Source organism: Oxyura jamaicensis, chromosome 2 (genome assembly GCF_011077185.1).
Source record: "Oxyura jamaicensis isolate SHBP4307 breed ruddy duck chromosome 2, BPBGC_Ojam_1.0, whole genome shotgun sequence".
NCBI classification, from domain to species: Eukaryota; Metazoa; Chordata; class Aves; order Anseriformes; family Anatidae; genus Oxyura; species Oxyura jamaicensis.
In genome coordinates, this window is record NC_048894.1 from 25135513 (window position 1) to 25157116 (window position 21604).

The 21604-nt window shown below is 37.4% G+C and overlaps 1 protein-coding gene across 5 annotated transcripts in view; it reads right to left on the reverse strand.

The window, feature by feature from the left end:
* The window catches only part of CALCR (calcitonin receptor), a 172971-nt gene that overhangs the window by 83421 nt on the left and 67946 nt on the right, over positions 1-21604 (reverse strand). Inside the window, exon 2 of one of the 5 annotated variants that reach the window (XM_035318719.1) lies at positions 6145-6275. The exons of the other annotated variants lie outside the window; for them this stretch is intronic. The gene's annotated coding sequence lies outside the window, so the exon portion shown is untranslated. The remainder of the gene's footprint in view (positions 1-6144; positions 6276-21604) is intronic. 5 annotated transcript variants of the gene reach the window in all.

Genomic DNA, 21604 nt, shown 5'->3' on the forward strand with positions numbered 1-21604 from the left:
AGGCTGCTGTAAGGTCTCCCCAGACCCTTCTCTTCTCCAGGCTGAACAACACCAGGTATATCAGCCTGTCTTCACAGGAGAGGTGCTCCAGACCTCTCATCAGTTTTGTGGTCCTCCTCTGGACTCACACCAACAGGCCCATGCCCTTCTTGTGCTGGGGACCCCAGAGCTGGATGCAGCACTCCAGGTTGGTTCTAGCGAGAGTTAAGAAGAGGGGGAGAATCAACTCCCTTGACCCGCTGGTCAAGGGTATAGGGTATGCTACTCTGTTGGTGATTTTTTTTTCCCCTTAGAATAAGGAAGATTAGGAACAATTTCTGTAGTTGCTAAATAGCTACGAAAACAAGAAGTCCCTTGATTTCTTTTGATGCAGCCCAGAATAGGGTTCACTTTCTGGGCTGCAAGTGCACACTGCCAGCTCATACTCAGTTTTTTTTTTTTTTTTTTTTTTTTGTCCACCAACACTCCCAAGTCCTTCTCCACAGGGCTGCTTTTGATTCACTCATGAATACAGTCCTAGCCTGTATTCATGTTTGGGATTGGCATAACTCAGGTGCAGGACCTTGCACTTGGCCTTATTCAACTTCATGTGGTTCACACAGGCCCACCTCTCAGGCCTGTCCAGGTCCCTCTGGATGGCATCCCTTCCCTCCAGCATGTCAACCACACCACGCAGCCTGGTGTCATCAGCAAACTTGCTGAGGGTGCACTCAATTCCACTGTCCATGTCACTGACAAAGAGGGCAAATAATACTGACTTCTGAGGGGCACCACTCATCCACTAGTCTCCATCTGAACATTGATCCATTGGCTGCAACTCTTTGAGTGCAACCATACCAGCCACTAAGTGGTCCATCCATCAAATCTATGCTTTTTCAATTTAGAGAAAAGGATGATGTCGGACTGCGTCAAATTCTTTGCACAAGTCCAGGTAGCTGATGTCAGTTGCTCTACCCTTATACTCTAATGCTGTAACCCCATTGTAGAAGGTCACCAAATTTGTCAGGAAAGATTTGCCCTTAGTGAAGCCACGTTGGCTGTCACCAATCACCTCCTTATTTTCCATGTGCCTTACCATAGTTTCCAGTTTGCTTTTGTTTTGCCAAAAACAAAGTCTAGGGTAAAAAGTATTAAAATTTTCATATTATTTCCAACTGGATATTTTACCACCAGTTTCCTAATTTAGGCTATTGCTTTGGTCCAAGAGTCAGCTGTGCAATCACACTTCTATAATCCCAGGTCCTATGCAGACCAGCACTGCAGCACAGTAGTTACAGCCCCTTCAGGCAAAAGAAATACTGTGAGTGTGATCCCAGCTGTGAGAAAGAGAGAAAATCCCTCCTATTTTTCCAAGCACATTCTCTAACCATTAGCCTGCAATGATCTACCAGTAGTTTAACTGGCATCAGGATCTTCTGACAGGCCATATTTCTGAAGGAAATGGTAAGCTTCGCTCAGTTCTTCCTAACATGCCAGAAAGCTGGTGACCATCAGTCCCAGGCGGAGAAATGAGGCTCCTTACAATGTTTAGTCAAGCATCTATGAAGCTGAGGCAAGGCTGAAGATGTATTGGCTATCTTTACACAGCTCTTTGATCAGTATTTTTGTCTCCTGAAGTTTTCATATGAAAACCTTAGAAATATAGGTTCCATATTCTTAATTTTCTTCCATATTCTTAATTTTTGGTGTTGGGCACCTAAAGGTATTGCTACATGAAAACTGCAGACCTCTAGGTCTTATCTCATTCCTTTGGTAGTCCTGAAGATAATTTCATTATCAGGGAGCCAAAGGACAATTAGTTTGATGATTATCCAGTTGTTACTCAGGCCATTAATTTCCATTATCTTGCCTGTTGGGGAGGGTGAACTGCATCTGTAGAGCTGAGTGGGTGCTATGTTAACAAGTGGAAACTATTAGCTATGGCAAATAGGCAATTTCAAAGCTGCACAGATCAAGTGACCAAATAAATCTATTTTATCGATTTATTTGGATTACACGGGAGGTGCAATGTTGGAGGCTTCATTTTCCTACTGAAACACAGTGAACAGGAAGGGTCTGTTTTACTTCTTCTCTTTACTTTGCTTCTCTTTAACCAAATCCTTGCCAATAAACTGAACAGAGAAAGAAAGATAAAGTAGCTGCAAACTTGGCTGTCCTTACTTTTGGGGTAATCACAAGTTTTGAAAAGCTCACACACTAGACATCTGGGTGGTCAAGGTGATCATACACACTAGAGAAAATGAGGAAGATGGCTCCTATTAGACCAGATGACAGACAAATGTATTTTGAAAGAACAAAAAATACAAGAAACATGCTTTGAATGAGAATTATATACTGTGCTTTTGTATCCTCTAATGGCTGATGCAAAGGGACAGGATTTGTATCACATAATAGTAGCCAAGAAACCTACTACTTTTTTAGTAATTAGGAAGCTATCCCTCATCGTCCTCCTGGCTGTTGGTCAAGAGCTTTTATGAGGCTTAAAAGAAAGTGGAAGGAATGAAAATTTTACAAAGGGACTAGTAAAGTGCTTTGGTGGATTTCTTGGTACACGAGGTTTGCAGTACTTACAAAGATTGGATTCTGTCATTTCTTTCAAATGTACTCTGGGAAGGTGTAAAACATGACATATTTTAGCCCAGGACATATTTTAGCCCTCCATTAACAGGAGTAGTTGAAGCACTTCTGGAGGTTAGCCTCCACAGGACTCCCTGTCCCTTGTTGTACTTTCAGTTCTCTGAAGTTGGTAAAATCGTTCTGTTTTACATAGGAATGGCTGTAGGAACAATGTATAAAATCCTATTTTGTAATCATAGTAATGGGTCTCCGGTTTTGGCTGGACATGAAGCTATAGCTATCCCACGTAAAAGCCACCCTTGTTTTTTAAAACAGGAAGGAAAAGGAAAAAAAAATGGAATGGAATGGAATGGAATAGAATATTGTAGAATTGATCTTTAAATATAAATGATAGACATTTACAGCTGCAATATATATCCTGTCCCACACAGCCACCCCAGCAGAAGTTGAGCTCTGGAGCACCCTGGAGTGAGTGATGTTTTCTGCCTCTACAACACTCTGGACCTCCCACAGGTTCTGGTGATACAAGCAAGATTTTTATCTGGTGATAAAAATTATATCTGGTGATAAAAGCAAGGGTGCAGAAAGATGTTGTTGGCAGGAGAGGGAGAGGAACAAGAGCACAGATACCCTGCTACAGGTCAGTTTAAGCTTTTGTGAAATAGAAACTAAAAGAAAAATATCTCCGGTACATTTGCAGTATAAGGACGAACAACACATGCAATTACGCTTGTACACAAGTCACAATGGAGTACAGGCAGTGGATCACACTGTCTTTGGAAAATGAGCTTATCCTCTTTAGTCTGTACTCAAAGTATACGCTCTTAAAATAATCTCACTGTAACAAAGCCATGATGGTTCATGCAAGAATTAATTCAGATTCTCAGCGACTTTGTTCATACCAGATGCTGAGGCCTTTTTCTTTGTTTTTACAATCAGATTTGTATTGCTAATGTTAAATAAAATCCTTAAATATCTCAAGTATGACTTAACATTTTAGTAGCTCGATTTTTCAGTAGTGGATAATAAGATAAAAACTTTTTAAATAAACTCTTTAAACAAACAATCAAACAAACAAAAAACATTTTTAAATAAACCCTACTATGTGCCAGTAAATGTTGTCATGTTAAAGTCAAATATTTTCCAGCTATAGAACAAAGAAGGAGAAAAAGGTGTGAAACAAAGTATATGAGTAAGATCTATAGAGTAGCATTTCTGCTACTCTACGAGTGCTTAAATAATGGGATTAACTGAAGCAGCTTTGGCTAGTGGTCTGCCACACAATGGATGAAAGCAACCACACTGCACAAATGTCAAGTTCATCGCTAAGCATTCCTCAAAGCAGAATATTTCCTTGCCATTTCGCTATGCTGTGAAGCTGTGGTTTATCATCTCACACAGTAGCATAGAACAATCTTAGTCTTTTAGGCACAGTAAGAAGAGGTGTTTTTGAAAGTGCTTGCAATTTTTTGGAGATATCTACAGGAGTGTTTGCAAAAAGAGCAGGTATGCTATAACCTAATCTTGGTGACACTGCAGCTTGCAATGAATATTACCCTGTAGCAGAGCAGTGACTTGCAGTGGAGTTGCATACATTTATGTCAGATTATAATCTTTTGCATATCCTGAAAAATTAAATCAGATCATTGGAATTAATCCATATTTATCATTATCATTCTCTTAGAGTTTTCAGAGTATTTACCATCTGCAAAACAGCATTTGGGGCTAACATTAATAATATTAATATAATTTACAATGAGAATTGTGAGGGGAAGAGCTAAATGAGCATTGTTAAATAAACTAAAGTATACTACAACAGGTTAAGTCAGAATTCTGTTAATGAGTTAAGGAAAAAAACACCTGCTTGGTTGTCCTATGATTCTCCCAGACCTACATCATGACTGTACTGTACATGAGACCTAGGCTGGATGTACAGCACAGTCCATGCCAGTCAATGCATTTAGAAATATTTTAACAAGTTCAGTGGAATAAGAATATCATGACAAGGCAGTCCTAGATGCACTTTGGAAGTACATGTGAAGAAATTAAGAGAAGCAAGAAAAACTGCACAATAAGGGTTGAACTTTTTCCAGTTCCCAGATTCTTTCTGTGTCACATTAGCAGAATCTTCATTTATGTGGATGAGTACAACTAAACATGTGACATTCTTCCTTCTAGGATCAATACTTTTTTAGATCAATAGTTTTTTTTTATTATTATTATTATTTTTCCCATCTATTGAAAATTTGTTAGAAGTTTTCTTTCAGCTTTAGCATATACTGGAAAAAAAAAACAAAAACAAAACAAAACAAAACAAAAACAAACAAACAAACAACAACAACAACAACAAAACCCATCTATTTAATATTTAGTTGTGGCCAATTCTTTTTCAATTTTCCATTCAATCCTTCCCCAGGCAAACTCCCACTGGTCCTTTTTTTTCATAACCATACATTCCTATAGATTATTTGAAGTAAGTGAATATTTTATGGAGTGGGCAAAATAGCAAGAAAAATATTATACTTTCTTATTATGTCACTGTTTTTATATAATTCATATGAAGTGTGAAAAATCATGTGAGTGGATTGTTGTTATAAATCAAATGCACATGACACACATTTAGAGCATTTTGTTCCCATTTTGGCATAGCCTGTAACAGCTGGATGTAGGTTTCCTTTCTATCCTGACAAAAATGAGCCTGTGTTGAAACACTAACTCTTCTTTCTCAAGTCTGGTTCTAATTTTACAGCAGCTCTGCTAATAATGATTAGAAATCCTGAATATGATCTGAAGTCAGAATATGTTACCATTGATCTGGAAGGGTTGTTTCTAACAAGGTGTTTTAGAAGACCTAACAGAGACAAAGAAACTTCAGGGCATGCAAGTCATCTTGTGACAGTCTCTGAAGAAAGCTTTGCATATTTGAGGCCTTGGACAACATTTACAGACACACCAATTGACCTGCTTGGAGAGATATTACCTCTGATGAGAGATCTTACCTTACCTATGGTCTTAAACTATTGCGTCTATTGCAGCACTGATATTTCTGTTACCATCCCTAAACTACAATAAATAGACATCACCCAAAGCTGTCATTACATTTTACACTATTTTTACAAACAATGTAATGACAGATGAAGATGTAATGATGTACTGATTCACACAAAAGAAAACATAGTCATGACTTTTACAAGTCAGTAAAAACAAAATTATCTCCATCAATTACTAGGCAATCATTAAATACACAGCTGTAGTGCTTGACTACTGTGCTGTCCATGCCAAGAACTGCAGCACTGTTACTGTAAAGCTTTAGATTGAATACTAGCAGTCTCAATTCCTAGTTTTGATTAGGAAAAAACCTGCATATTTTTCACTATGACATTATGCATTCATTACAAAGGTTTAACAGAGCAATTTACATATGATAAATTACTATGAAATGCTATTTTACCAAAAGGTAGCTATTAGCCATTTAAATTAAAATTCTGTGAAGAATTCCAGACTAACACACGCAAAAAGTCTTTCTTTCCATGATAAATATGCAGGCAAGTTTCACAGTGTACACACCTGCTCAGGTTAGAATAAGGGGAGGAATGGGTCTTTTCATAGACTTGCAGGGAGAAGATTAGTGTTTTCTTTACAGCTCGTCTTTTCTTCTGTGAATTAGCAAGGAAAAGAGAGGAGGGAATGGGAGTTACCTGAACAGTGAGAGAAGCCATTATTCATGTAAGTCACTCAAACCTTCCTGGAAAATTTTATAAAAAGACTTGATTCTCTGTCCCAAACGTCCTTCCAGGCCTGTACCCAAGGCATGGATACAGCAGCTCTGGCAACCTCTTAAAAAAACCTTAAACTTCTTCTGCTCTTAAATATTCATAAGCTCCACCTGTGGAGTTCAGAGTCTCAGCAAAGACCTTGCACAGATCTGCACACACTGGACTATAAATGGACAACCATCTCTCAAAGAAGCTTTACTGGTCCCCAGGTATTCAGGTCTTTGGAAGTTACTTTATTTTCTGGCACAACAGGTGCCAGAAAATACAGGTGGATGTAATGTTCCTAAATATATATATATATATATATATAATGAAGCGGGAGGAACCCAGTACAACAGAGAAATAAGCCCTCTCACAGCTGGACAGATAGGGATAATGCTGGACCCTGTGATGGGCAGACTACAGGCATGGGATTTGTAAATACTTGACTGCACCTTTCTACTATGATGAGCTAACACAAATGAGTTCTTGAGGATTTAGTGAAACTTTGCTTACATTAAACTGTACTTAAGAACTCTTTCTATCCTGCAATCTGAGGACAACAGGAGCTCAGAGTTACAATGAGAATTTGGGCAGCCTCTCAGACTGCAGATAGATGTTTTGCTCTTGGTGCCCACTATGTTGGGGGCTGTCTCAGTTCTGGATACTCCTGAATGTAAAGGTTTTCACCATCTTCAACAAAACCTGCAACATAGATGCAAGCCAGCAGGACTGCTTTTCTGTGAGCCCGGGGTTTTCCTCCTTTCATTATACTTGTTAAATGGAGCTCTGGGACAGCTATGGGAAGCTAACCCACTCAGTTTTAAAAGGAAAATGGCATGGCAGAACTTGGAAATGACTTTTTGTTGTCAATTATTGGCAAAAATGGCTCCTCAGAACCTGTTACATGTAATGCAGATCATTTTATTGGCCTCTTGGCACTGTCACTGTCCCACTTACTGTGGTTATTTCAAATAAATTTTCTGATTTTCCTTTCCTTTCATACATCAGTTCTATTAATGAGATTCTAGTCAGAAAATGCATAGCCTAATTTTGTCTTAGGGCATGGGTGGGGAGAAGGGCCTGCTCTGAAGCATCTAATGAGCCACAGCCAATGAGACATATGGTGGTAGGTAAAGCAGCATCTCGTCTGGCTTGTACCTGTTCCACTGTTAGGACTGGAAGCCTGCAGGGCCATTGCAATTCTCAAGCAAATCAGACAAAGCCCATTTATGATCATTTCCAACATAATGTATTTTTTAAGGCTGCCAAAACTAACTCTGAATGCTTCCCTGTGCCAAGGTTTGCTTTTGGTAAAATCTTGATACACACTGGCTAATGCTTGTGTTTAGCAGGGATTTATTTTGCTGGGGCTGTTAAAATGAATTTCTGGCTCCATTAGGCAAGGAATTCAGAAGCCAATCCAAAATGTCAGCTGAAGTCACTAATGAGGATTAGCTTCCAAGTTTTGAGTCAGCTGAAAATAGAGAGGCAATTTTGCTTTTCTGAGCACAGCCTGGACACATGCAGGTGCCATGGGGCTGTTCTTCAGTTTATCCTATAGAGCACTTATACATTTTTGGACAGCTAGGATTAGGGTTGCCCCAAATATTCCTATCAAATCCAGCTGCTGAGCTAAAGGATAATCTGGCCTACAAATGATAGAGTCAAATAGGAAAACAAATGCTTCCAATATAGCAGCCAATTTGTAAAGCTTTTCAAAATAAAAACCTGGAAGTAGTCTGTAATTCTCAGCAAGATTTTTCCTGTTAAACCATGGGTTGCCAATGTTAGCATTTATTTCACTGGCAACAAGTAAAAAGACCTGAAACTTTAGCCTCTCAGTGCTGTTAATAACTTCAAATATCCATCCATGATCAAAAGCTTCATGTGGAAAAATAATAGATGGTCTCTTCCATAAATTACATTGCCAGATAAAGTGCCTTCATATGGAAAGTACTTTATATAGCAGACAGGGGACAAAAGGGAAGCTTATTTGGATGAGCACTAAGATCCAGAAAAGATTTCTGATGGCTTTGGAAAGAAGTCAGCACAGTCTATTCAACAGCAGCTAGAGCTGACCTTGCTTGACACCCCGACTGTCTCGTTGAATCCACGTGAGTGCGTATGCTTCTGCAGGGCTGTATAAAAACTCAAGATACAGGGAATTTAAGACAGCTTAGCTTTTATGGGCTCTGCAGAGTTTGTGTCTTGGGGCTTTTTGCCCTCCCTCCAGTGTTGATTTGCCCTGCTGGTGATGCAGAGTTCAGGTTTTATTTGCTTATAAGCAGCTTGTAGCTTTTGCCTAAAGCTTGGCATGCATTCATCCTGACGAGGCACTTCACCTTCCTATGCAGTACGTTTTTCAGACAGCACCAGTTTGAAAAGCACCAATAGGGTTATTTTTGATGAACCATCCTCACCAAGTGTACTGGGTCTGGCAGGGATGCTGCCTAGCACAGTAAAACCACCACACCAAGGTAGTGAGGCCCAACTCTCTTTGGTTTCTTGGAGTAGAATCTAGTCTTGCATATGATAGCTCACACATTGCACATACGCAAGCAAAAAGCAATGTAAAATCCACATATTACTATGTTTGGACTGCAAACAGCATCTGAATGTTTTTTAACTTTATTCCTTTAATGAGAGAAAAATTTCCCGCACAGTTTAATTGTTTTTTGCTTAACTCACTTGATTTCAGCATGAGCAGAATAATACCACGTGTAGCCTCATAGGTTGATTCCATTTGAGCATGTTCCACAGAGCTACAAGGCAAAGATGTCACTAAAATGACAAATGAACTCAGGAGCAGAATTAGTACTTCAATAAAAAGTTCTATATTTGAATAGCTCTGCTGCCCAGATCTGTCAGGGAATGGGTGGTCTTGTTTGGGAAAAAAGGAATGAAAGTGTCTACAAAAGTAATTTTATTGTAGAATGAGATTTGCACAAGAAGCTGATAATTCAGTTGTGGAAAAACATATCAACTATTCCTATTTAAGAGCACAGATCACAGCAAAGAAGCATGTAGCAGAACTTCTCCATGGTTTTATGTCCCAAAACCTCTTCTTTCAGTCCTTGAAGGCACAGTACCCTTCCTTAAATTTAGCACTTTCCCCCTACCGTTTATTTTCTTTTCCAGCTGTATTCTTTCCAGAAGATGCTATTCACGCTTCCTTTAAATATATTCATACTAAATATATTCATACTTCCCTACTGAAACACTTTCCTCAGTAAGAGATCAGAGTTGGGTGGACAGTGGTCACCTGCCTGTATACCAGTATGGTAGAACTTTGGTACTATTCAGCAGGATGTTTAATCAAAGGTGCTCCATTGCATGTGAAATAAATAATCAGTGTTTTGTCTTCATGTAGAAAGCAAAGTGGTGCAATTAGTGGTACTGCTTTTTTAAAAGAGCTCTTACTGATACCCCAAGTACATTAGAACAGTATGTGTCAAAGCTCTGAATATGAACCCTATGCAATTGTATTTTACATCCCTGATTTGTCTGAGGAGTATTAGTCTTTAATGACATTTCATTACAAAATGAACGATTTTTATATTTCTATTTTATTTTTTTAAGCAATTTATTTAAGCTACCATTTAAGTTGTAAATACCATATATAATAAGTAAATTTTGAATAATACCACCTATCTAAAAAGTAGAAAATTTCTTTTGTTACGTGATCAGGTGTTGTTGATTAAAACAAAAGACATAAAGGAAAGCTTGTATGAAAGCAAAGGTTCAGCTTGGAAGATTCAGCTTGGAAGATTAGGATGTTTTCAATCTCTTTTGAAACAGAGTAATGATACTTTATTTATTCATTTATTTATTTAATTTTCTGTGAAATATAGAGCAAGACAAACACTTGGTTTAGATGAGATTTTTATACTCTGAACTTACAGGCATTGCAATTCCTAGGCTTTTGGCCCTACGATTTGATAAAAATGACTGTGTGTAATTTTTCAGATATATGCCTATGATGAAAATACCCATTTTGTACAAATGTAAGTAAATGCTAAACACAAAAATGTGAAACAAAATTTAGAGACCATTAAAGACCAGCTTTAATTTTTTTCTTGTTCCTGTACTGAAGCTTGTACATTATCCAGTAACTTTTAAGTAATACACATCTAAACCTTTCTATTTTTCAGATGGACATAGCTGAATTCCTTCCCTTTGAGACTGGAGGAATATGTTTCCCTTTGATTTCAGTAAGCACAAGTCTCAGACTTTATGGAATAGCATTCCTGCACAACCAAGGCCTAATTATTATTATTATTATTTTAGCACATAGGTAGGATTGAATATAATATCAGGCTACATGTGATCAAACAGTCCTGCATTATACCCTGGAGTAGAAACAACGTGAGAAAGATATTTCAGGAACAGACTCATTTAAGTGTTTACATTGATCAACTCAAACCAAATACTTACTGAATTAGTAAGCCATTAAATTTACTCTCAGAGAGTTAAGGAGTTACTGGCAGATAGACAAAAGTGATTTAATAAGTCCTTTTGCATGTTAAGGGGTCTTGATTTTCTTCTATGAAACTTCTGCTTTATTTTATTTTTTTAATAATCTGTGATGAATATTTAGTGCTGTGATTTTAACTGCCATGAAGTTGCACTTCCAGTTTTATTTTCAAAGGACAGATGATGACTAACAGTCCCTTACACATGATGGTGCTATTTTGGAGCTGCTCTTGGTGCTGGATACTCAGAAATACAGGGCTCCTTCTTAGCAGAACTCCAGAGTGTTTTATCTTTATAAAGAGTCCCTTTTATCTTTATACTGAGTCCCTTTTACAATAGTTGCAGTGACAGCTTTTTGGAAAAACTGCTTAACTGGTAGGACTCATTTCTGGAAGAGCAGGACTGTTTTTTTCAGGCAACAAGTCTGCATCTTTCTGTTTGAACAGGAGTTATTAACCATTGCAAGATAAGTGATACTGGCAGCGTAATGTACACTGGGGTCTTACTGGGAGTTTTTGTGCCTGGATAGGTAGCAGTGGTTCAAGCAGACATTTATAATAAATATCTCATATGACATTTAAATTATAGAAATAACATTTTTGGATGAAATTATTTGGCAACTTCATTTTTAATATTAGATTCTTCAGACTGATCTCAGTTTGGGAATGAACACTGTACAGCAGCATTCATAATATTTGAACACTACCTCTGTCTGCTGAACTTCTGAATTTGTGAAGGTGGAAAAAAGATTGAAAGACATGCAAAATATCTGAAATATGGGCAATTTTCTGGGATAAACTTATGTTCTATTTATTTCCATATCAATGAATGTGTGTACTTAATTGAACTGATCTTTCTTTAAGTGAAAAACATTTTGAAGTGCATTAATTTCTGAGTGCTGTTTCAGGACTTAATTCCAGGTCTCAGCCATTAATTATATGACATACTGCTGATTAAACAGTAATAAATTTTTGGCCCATAAAATGTAAATGAAATGAAACAATTTTTTAATTGCTATCAATTTTAAAGTTGTAAGAAGTATTTTTTTCTGATTTAACTTCGGCCTTACTTTTTGCCAGTGGTGCCATTCAAATGAAGTCAACATTTGGTATTGATTTCAATGAAAAGCAGTTTGGAGCAGACAGAGAAAAAGAAGAATGCTGCAAAGAAAGGCCGGTCTCCCGCAGTGAGCAAAGCTGACAAAAAGACAAACACTTTTACTCTTTCTGAAAATGTTTTCCCTGATAATTGCATTTCTAAGCTGGGGCACACAACACTGCCCACACAACTATGCCTTGCTTGAACCACAGTTAATAATGAAGGCTTGGGAGAAAGCTAACTATCCTGTTTAACTGAGGTCTTACAAACTTTAACAAGATCTCCACACTGACTTTCTACAAAAAGTTGGTCTGCAAGAACTTTGTTTTCCCCCTCCAAATTCTTTCCACACATTGTATGAGATAAAGCTCCATCAAAGCCCAACAGAGGCTGCAAAGCCAAAACAGAGACTAGTTCCTGCAGTGTACTAATAGCATGGAATAAGCTATTTCTGGGGACACAAGTTTCTTATACAGATAGATGAGTCTGTGTGAATCCTAGTTTTCTTCTAGAAATCGGCTTTCAGAAGCCAAACTTGTATATTGGCAGCTTGCCAAAGTTTGATGTCAACCATGGAAATAATCTTTCTTATTCTGAAGAGATAGGATGAGAAAGCCTGTAGATTATTACAGTGTAGTATCAAAAAGAACAGTTATGATTTCTAATCCCACCACTGATGATAAGCTGTTTCTTTTTGCCTGAGCACAAATAAAGGATTTTTTCTACTCTGTGACTCGAACAGGATGTTGCACCTGACTTCAAGATAAGTCAGTAAAAATAATGGAAAAACTCCCCAGTGAGTTTGGAGACTGAAAACAAAGTCTAAAATGGGGATGAGGTAGTACTGTGAAATTAATGCAATTCTCTACTGATACGGTTACATCAGATAGCGATGTTAAACACTCTATCAATACTGGTAGTTCCATTCTTCTGAATTTATATAACTGCTTTCTAAATTCATATGTGCAGACTGTCATTCCTGCCTTGACATTTTTATTCGTTTGTTTGTTTGTTTTTAATAAAGTCATGTTAAATTCCTGCTTTTCCTTGAAAATAAAGCAAAAGGTTTATTGTAGTATTGGAAGTATTCCTAACAACTGCACTTTCAAAAACAACCTGACAGAGATGGTCAGAAATATGTCTTCCTTATGTACAGCAGGCTGCCTCAAGATTCTGGCCACTATGATCATTTGAGACGTATTAGAACGTGGGAATTAACATCATTTTAACTCTATTTATGGGCTTCCAGCAGTAAACATTTGCTTTGGGATATATGCCGACATGTTGGATAGATTGTGTAATTATTATCAAAAATGCATTCTTGCAGAACACCTACGGGACTTGTATACCATGTCCTTTGAAGTTATGAAAGCTTGCAAGACAATGGCTTCTCCATCTATGGCAACGGAAGGGACCAAAGTCTAGTTGGGTTTGCTGTTTTTGGCACTCAGGAAAGAACTATGTGAGATAACTGTATGCCTCTTCAAGGAGAGCAAATGTCTTTGACCGGTACCACAGCAGAATTACCAGTCCAATATTTGGTTCCCATTTATTTTATGAATGAAGGAAAATGGTTCAGGGAAATGGAAAGTCCTTTTTTAGTATATAGGGAACTGAAGTAAGATAAAACTTTGAAAATTACTCTCCCTATGCCCTCCCCCCCAGTACAGTTAGAAGACCTGAACCACAGCTTTCTGTGCTATGTAGAGAGGTGTTAACTCATTTTTCTTACAAAAACAAGAGTATCTCCTTCATTACTCAAAGCCATGTGGAAAGAAGAGACCAATTTGCAGGGTTGGCACTGAGGATATAAAATACACACCACCCTCATATTCCAACAGCCTTGAGGTCTGCACAATTCTTCTCCTTGCCCAAGGAAAGCAATAGGCTACTTAGGACAAGAGTGATATTGGGGTATGGTGCTAGCTAGAGCCTTTGACTGAAGAAGGAAGGATAGTGGGAAAGGTGGTATTGTTCTGATCTTTTTTTTTATCATTTACAGACACCTGTTCAGAATGTGAAAAATAGAGGATATACACAGAGTTGTGTGTTTTAACAAGAAAACTAAAACTAAGACCAAAGTATGTTGAAATTGTCATTAAACAATCTACTTTTATTTAACTAAACTTAATATCTGCTACACATGGCATTGCTATGTTTTATGCAATATAAGAAATTCTTGCAAAATTTGATTTTTATGCATCCTTGGAAAAAATATTCCAGCATAATATTTAGAAGTCATTTATTTAGCGAACAAATATAGCAGGAAGACAGCTGAGAGAAAAAAAGTTAAATGTTCGAGTAAGTATAAGCCAAGTGAGAGACAGGCTCACTTTGTTTGCACAGAGTGGAATAAAAACTGTTTTTTTTGTTTGTTTGTTTGTTTGTTTGTTTGTTTGTTTGTTTTTATATCAAATGTAATTATTATTTTTTTAATGCAGCTGATACACAAATTTTTAGTTTGCTAATTTAGCCAAATTAACGAAAGCTCTTTAAAATTCACAGAAAAACAATCCCTATTCTACCCCTCCAAATTATACCAAAAATAAGCAAACTGCAAAAAATCTTTTATTGAAGTCACAGAATTAATGAAGTTTTGTTTCTTCTTCACGTCCTAAGATTGACCACAAGCTGCGTACACACAGATTTTTTATTTTTATTTTTTTATGCAGAGATATTTATTTTGTCCCATGCAGATAGCCTGTATTCTAACAAAGAACTTATGTGACAGTTTTCTCTGAAACTTGTAAGGAAATCTATTGACCCTTGAGATACATCCAGTTTTAGATAAATGGACAAACAGATTCAAAAGTTATCAACAGAAGACAGACAGACAGGTCCATACATGTAAAGCCAGGCAACACCATGAGAGAAGCCTTGGTTACCAAGAAAGAATTCAAATATTGCATTCTCTATTTATTATTGTAATTTTGTACAGATTACTTCTTACTTTTTGGGTCAATTTTTCAACCGAGTAATAAAAGTACAGTCAAAAGAGTTTATATGTCTATCTGCAAACTACATAATGTTCACAATTGTACACATATACCTATCTATGCTTATAGACTTACGCTTAACGTGGAATTAACAGATGTATTGAGGTATATCTACACAAACTTGTTTGTAAGTAACAGGGATACTCTTAAATAAACTAACTAAAACTTCTTCCTGTTCATGGTTTTGTTTTTCTTTTCAAGTACAGTGACACTTGTACACCTGTCTGGAATCAGTATTTTTCTTTTTGCTTTGTATATTTAATTTATTTTTACTAAGAATGACAGAAGAAGTGCAAGTGACATAACAACTCCTTACTCTGTTTCCAGATAGTCTCCCCACTTGCACTCTTTAAAAAAAAAAAAGTGCTACTCAGGTGATTCAGGTGGGTTTTAGTTAGCTGACTGATGAATCTCACAGTCTCATTTGACTGATGTAATTTCTCACACTGTGCAAAACCATATTTTTGTTTGGTGAGGATGGAAAATGCACAGGAAAAGACTTTGGAAAGAGACTGATTTGGGGCTAATTTGAAAGGAAAGGATCCATGCTCCATTCTGCATGCAGAAGTTGTAATACAACTTGCAGGCAAGGCACAGATGTCAGCATGTCTCTTACTCTTTTGGACATGACATGAAAAACAAACAAACAAAAAAAAAAAAAAAAAACACAAAAAACAGTACTAGTTCCTTCTATATATCTCTCATTCACATTTAACTGTTTTCCTGAAGAAAAGCAACCGCTGCTTGCACTGAAAGACCTGCTGCTGGTAAAAGTTGAAGAAAAGCCACCAGACTAGAGGAAACATAGAGCTGAGCTAGAGCAACAAATTCTGAATTATGAATCTCGACTAAAAATCGTTTTGTCTCCTATGGGTGGAATATATGAAAAAGACTTAATTTCTAAGGTGCAGTCAGTCCTACTGCTGGCAAAAGAAATAACAGTCCAGATCAACTATTTTGCTTGGAGAAAGAGATGTGTATTATGAGGAGCCTCAGTGACAAGATAATCCAGCTCTTCTCCTCATCTAGAAAATTTGCCTCCTGCCCTGCACCATAAAGTAGAGAAGACTAGGATCATCATCTAAAGAATGCATATCTATGTATGTATAGGTTCATGCCTATATGGAGGCAGCTGATCAGTCCTCTATCCCATACCAAGCAGTCCCAGGAAAGAGATGCATAAGGGAGCACAACCCATGCCATGGAGGTGAATGCCAACAGTGAGGCCACCCTGGGTTACCAACCATTTGGCACGACACCACCATGCAGCAGCAGGATGGAGAGCCTCCCATCCGCAGGGGACTCAAAGCAAGACAGAGGATTTCCTTCTGGCAACAGATGAAAGAGAGCTTAGAAGAGTCCCTCAAGGCATTCATTTCTTATTACATTGTTAAATAAATTTGCTCTCTTTTTCATTAACATTTCTTTCTAATTCATCTCTTTGAGGTCTCAAGATCAGTTTGTTTATAAATGTAGTTATACAGTTATAAATTGGGTAACTATTATTTTTTCCTGTATATCCAGGCTAAAGTGAACTGCCAGTACAGAAATCTTGCTTCAGTGGGTTTATGAAATGCACTGACACACTTTATTCAATTTTCTGACAGTATATCTGTTCAACCAAACTGCACTGTTCAGAAGTGATCACAGTTCAGTGCCAAAGCCTGTAAAAAAATAAAAAAGAAATCAATGTTACAAGCTTTAAAAAAAAGTACCAGTCCTGCAGTCCCACACAGAACCTTTGCCTTGGAGACATAGGTCTGAACAATCTGAAATGTAACAGGACAGACACTCATCTGTTATCTCAGATAAATGGGAGTTAATCCCATCCACACCAGTACTATCACTGCACGTATAGATACACTTTTTAATCTGAAGAGAAAAACAGCTAGGCTAAAGCACACAATCTGGAGTGCTTGATCCCTTAATTAAACCCTAGCTATATCTAAGAATACGCCAGATTAGTGAAAACATGAACAGTTCTCAAATACCTTCCTTGGAGCTTAAGTGTGAAAGGCCCTGTACATGGGGACTGCTGTTCCAACAGCCTAATTTCTTCATTCCCCCTGAAATGTTAAGCATATTGTAATCCATTCATTATACACTGGCGGATTTTCCCAGCTAAGAGAAGGAAATGGCTTAAATATATATGTATTTTTTTTTTCCAAAATAAAATATAAAATGTGCTAGACAACCATCTTGGTTACTATAACCTAGCCACAGTATGTATCTTATCCTAAATTCTTTTAATTCAAAATCCCTTGGAATTCACCTAATTGTAACATATGTGTGACTTTATGTTATTGCTTATTACTATGTCACAGGGGAGACAGATATACTTGGCACAGGAAGTTAGTGCATTGATTTCAAAACAAGCAAAATCTTGGCAAACAGAATAGCCTAGAAATGTATAATACCAATGACATGCAAATTAGTGTCAAAAGTTGGCAATCACAGCAAGCACCATTATCTCAATGGTAGGGAAACCTCTGTGACAGTAATTGATTTTGGCAGAAATGTGATGGCCTAAAGTTCCTAAGATTTGATATCTCTTCCTCTTTTAAATATAGTTTCTTTTGCTTAATTTTTTAATGCTACATCTGAAGTCCTGCATCTTTGACTTTAGTAATGCTTGTAATGCTGGTACAACCTTCTTAGACAAAAGCAGAAAAGATAAAAACAAAACCCTTCCTTCTTTAAGGAGATAAATGTGGAAGTTGGAAACGGCTTCAGCACTTCAGTGGACCAGCAGCACTGTCCTGACCAAGATGAGGAAAAAAACCACCACCACCAACAACAAAAAACTTGCATGCAGGGGTGCAAGAAATTTCTTCTCAAGAACAACAAAAAAAAAGAGGCTGGCAGGAACATATAATCCAAATCACCATTGCATCCCAAAGATTCTCCTCTCTATTGTGAGACACATGTGACAGTGTCTTTATCCAGAGATAAGTCTGCAGGCTTAATCTCATGCTTAATGAAGATGATTAATCAACATAATAGAACTTATCTGCAGTCTGAATTGTGACACAGTGACTCATGCTAAATAGCCTTTTACTTCCCAAGCAGACACATTGATTTCAATGTCAACATTCCAGGCATAAAGATCATCTCAACATGAGCAAAGGTAGTGGGATCTGGCCAGCATTTCTTTTGTGGTGGTACTGCAGACCTACCCAGAGTAATCAGATATTAGAAGAAGCACAATCGCCTTCAACAAAACTTCTTCCCAGAACCAGACTGACATCACTAGTGATACAAATTACAGTAGTAATAAATAGATAAATCTGTACTGTATTGCTTTATGCTTTACCAAAACTGCAGGTGGGAAAATGTCTCTTTCTCTCTGAGGAAAAGTAGAGCGTAGAGCATCACACGAAAAAGAAATGCTACTTCTCCTGTAGCTGTTATTTTCTAGTATACAACATTTCTGAGCAATTTAAAATTTAGATAACAAAGTGAATATGCTCAAATGATTATACTAATAAGTTTGGGCCTGATCTTTTAGGAATATCTTATTTATAAAAGCAAATTTTATCCCCCCTTCCCTGGCATGTCCTATTCTATTCTCTCTGAAGGCACTCTCAAAGGGTGCCTGAAGTTAAGAGATGGACCCAGGAATATAAAATTGTCTTCTCTGAAAGATGCTTGTAAAATCTTAAAACTTGGTGCTTGGTATTAATTTTTTATTTTTTAAAGGGGAATGTTAGAAGCACTACAACTTCACAGGGAGATGGCTGTATCTAAGCTATGCATCTATCAATCAGTTCACAATCAGTTGAGACAAACAGATACTTGCAGAACATGATTCATTCACATTCTATTTTTAATGTTTATTTTAGGTGATATGAATTGTTACCTTTAAATGTCTAATTCTACTTCATCTACAAATTTCAACATTGATCACATGAACACTAGCCCATAGCTCTGATGAAACTGCAAAAAAGCATCTTCTCAGAAACATCAGGAACATCTATGCAAGTACTGCCCTTGCTTAGTATAGTGAAGAAATTCTTTACTGTGAGGGTGGTGAGGCACTGGCACAGGCTGCCCAGAGAAGCTGTGGATGCCCCATTCCTGGAATTGTTCAAGGCCAGGCTGGATGGGGCTTTGAGCAGCCTGGTCGGTGGGAGGTGTCCCTGCCCATGACAGGGGGTTGGAACTGGGTGATCTTTAAGGTCCCTTCCAACCCAACCGTTTTACAATTCTATGATTCTATGAGAATTATCACTGAAATGTTAAGATCAGTTGATGGAGAATGGGAATATCTGGGACTGGAAGCAGTAGAAGGAACAATTGACAGAAAAAAGGCTATGGGAACATATTGTGCTGATGGCACATATATTAGCAGGAACATCCTAACACAAAGGCAGCCTACATGCAGAGTGAAGCAAAGACTTGGAGATGACAGTGAACAGAGTGGGAGCCATAATAGGTGACAAAAGTTGGTGTACAAACCTGGATCATTCACAGAGGTGGGACAAGTCAGTGATGAAAAGTCAAAATTGTTGTTCACTCCTAAAGGGTACAAACAGGCAAACTTATTATTGGAAAGGGTTTCTACACTAAGAAGCACCCTGGTGAAGTGAGGAGGATTCAACAGCTGCCATCCCTTGTCCTTCAAGCAATTGCAAGAAAGCCTGGACAGACCACCTGCCTACCGCGTGGTCTCTGCATGCTGAACAGACAAGTTGGGCACACACATATTATTGCTTGTGAATATGTGGTATTAGAGTGGGACTTAGTTAAAAATAATTTTATGTGAAAATAAAACCATGTTCCCCTCACTTGAGGTCTCCCCTTGGGCTTTGCTATGCTGAAATGCCACAACATTACATTCTATATTCGTGAAAATCAGTCTCTCTCAATTGGTTCAATTAATAATTCATTGTTCATACAAATAGTGGGAGTTTCAGCAAAGAGGATTAGCTAAAACCTATGTGTTTAGCATATATGCATCAGATGTAGGTGATGTATTTCCTACATCTTGTTGTATCTGACTCAGAGTATACCCTTACAATCTCACATGTTCTAGTCTAAGCAAAGGCATGAAGTCTTTTCTGTTTGCTTGTAAATGGTCCGTCTGAACCTGATAGACTTTTCCATACAAGAAATCTATAGAAATATTTATGTTATGAAGGTTTTTTTATTTCAACAAATTGGCATTGGCCACCAAAATAACGAGGCAGAAAAAAACATTTTGATAAAAACACCCAAGCAACTTTAGAAATAACAGAATGACCCATTATCAGTTATGTCTGATTCAGACTATAAATATATTTACATTCCCATATATGCAGTTATTTAGGAGACAACAAATAGATTACAGCAATTTACTGTAATGAAGTTTTATAAGATGAAATCCCTCAAATAAGCTACCTGTAGATCACAGATGAAGAAATGATTGCACTGCATCACCAAACTCTATTGTCAAAGGGTCCATCAGTAATTTGTTTGTTGGTTACAGTAAAAAAGCCCATTTCATTTTAAAAAAAGATTGTGCACGATAGAAGCCGGATTTCTATCAAAGATTTTCAATACCCTTTTGAGCTATTTGAACACAGTTTCTATTCATTCATTTCACCTGTTCTATTATGTTCCTATTGGAAACAATTTCTATAATAATTACATTTTTATGAGTTTTGCCGGAAGGAAGCTCTAATAAGCAGACCAGATTTCTCAGTATTAATTCTCAAGGTGAATTATTCCATGATATTACAGATAATTTAAATAAATACAAAGAAATGCATGACTTGGCAACATTCTTATTTATGCTTTGATACTTAATGGTGATGAACTCATTGTACTGCAATTATACGTTACATGATTTTTGACGTATTCACTCTTGTGTTTCATGAATCTATTTTCAGCTACAATGCAGTAGCGGCCACAGTGGGATTTGCAACACTGAAAACTAGGACACAGTGGCAATGATGGCATTATATTTTTGAGAGGTCAAAATGTGCACAGAGGTGAAGACACGATCAAAGATAACTTCAAAGGCATCTTTTCATTCCTCTGGGATAAATACAGTTGGATATTGCACTGGTACAGAAAAGAGCTTGCAAATTTCCATTTACAAGGCTCTTCAGGGCCACTTGGGGTTTCACCACTCTTTCTTATGGTTGAAATTATAGTAGTGGCTTTTCCAGAGCATGTAGAAGCTGCTGCATTGACATGTGCCTAAGGTGTGTACGGTAATCCCAGTGAAAAAAATTTAGTCCTACCTGTCTAGGCACTGTTCACATTTTACTTCATTACCCTCAGTAAATACTCATTGAATACTATGGAAAATGCTGCAAAACCTATTACATTTTTTCAGGTGTGGAAGTGAAGTCCAACAGAAGAGCAGCATTATTTACTATGCTGGTGTCACACCCAACTGTTGGCAGGACTGACTTCAAGAATGGCATTTGATTCTCATACGTTCAAGCCCTTCTCTTGGTATCTGCTATTTGGGCACATAGAGTTTGTAAAAGTTTGCTAGCAACTTCTGAGGGCAGAGTTTATTACAGAGAGGTCTACTTATGGGCTTCAGAAGTGATTCTGCTTCTAGAATATTGAACTGGAATATTAGAAAAGTGGTATTGTCTGGATTTTCAGGGACTGAAAAGTAGAGTTTGAGTGACAGCATTCTTTTTTTAAAAAAAGAGAAAGAAGAGAAGAGAAGAGAAGAGAAGAGAAGAGAAGAGAAGAGAAGAG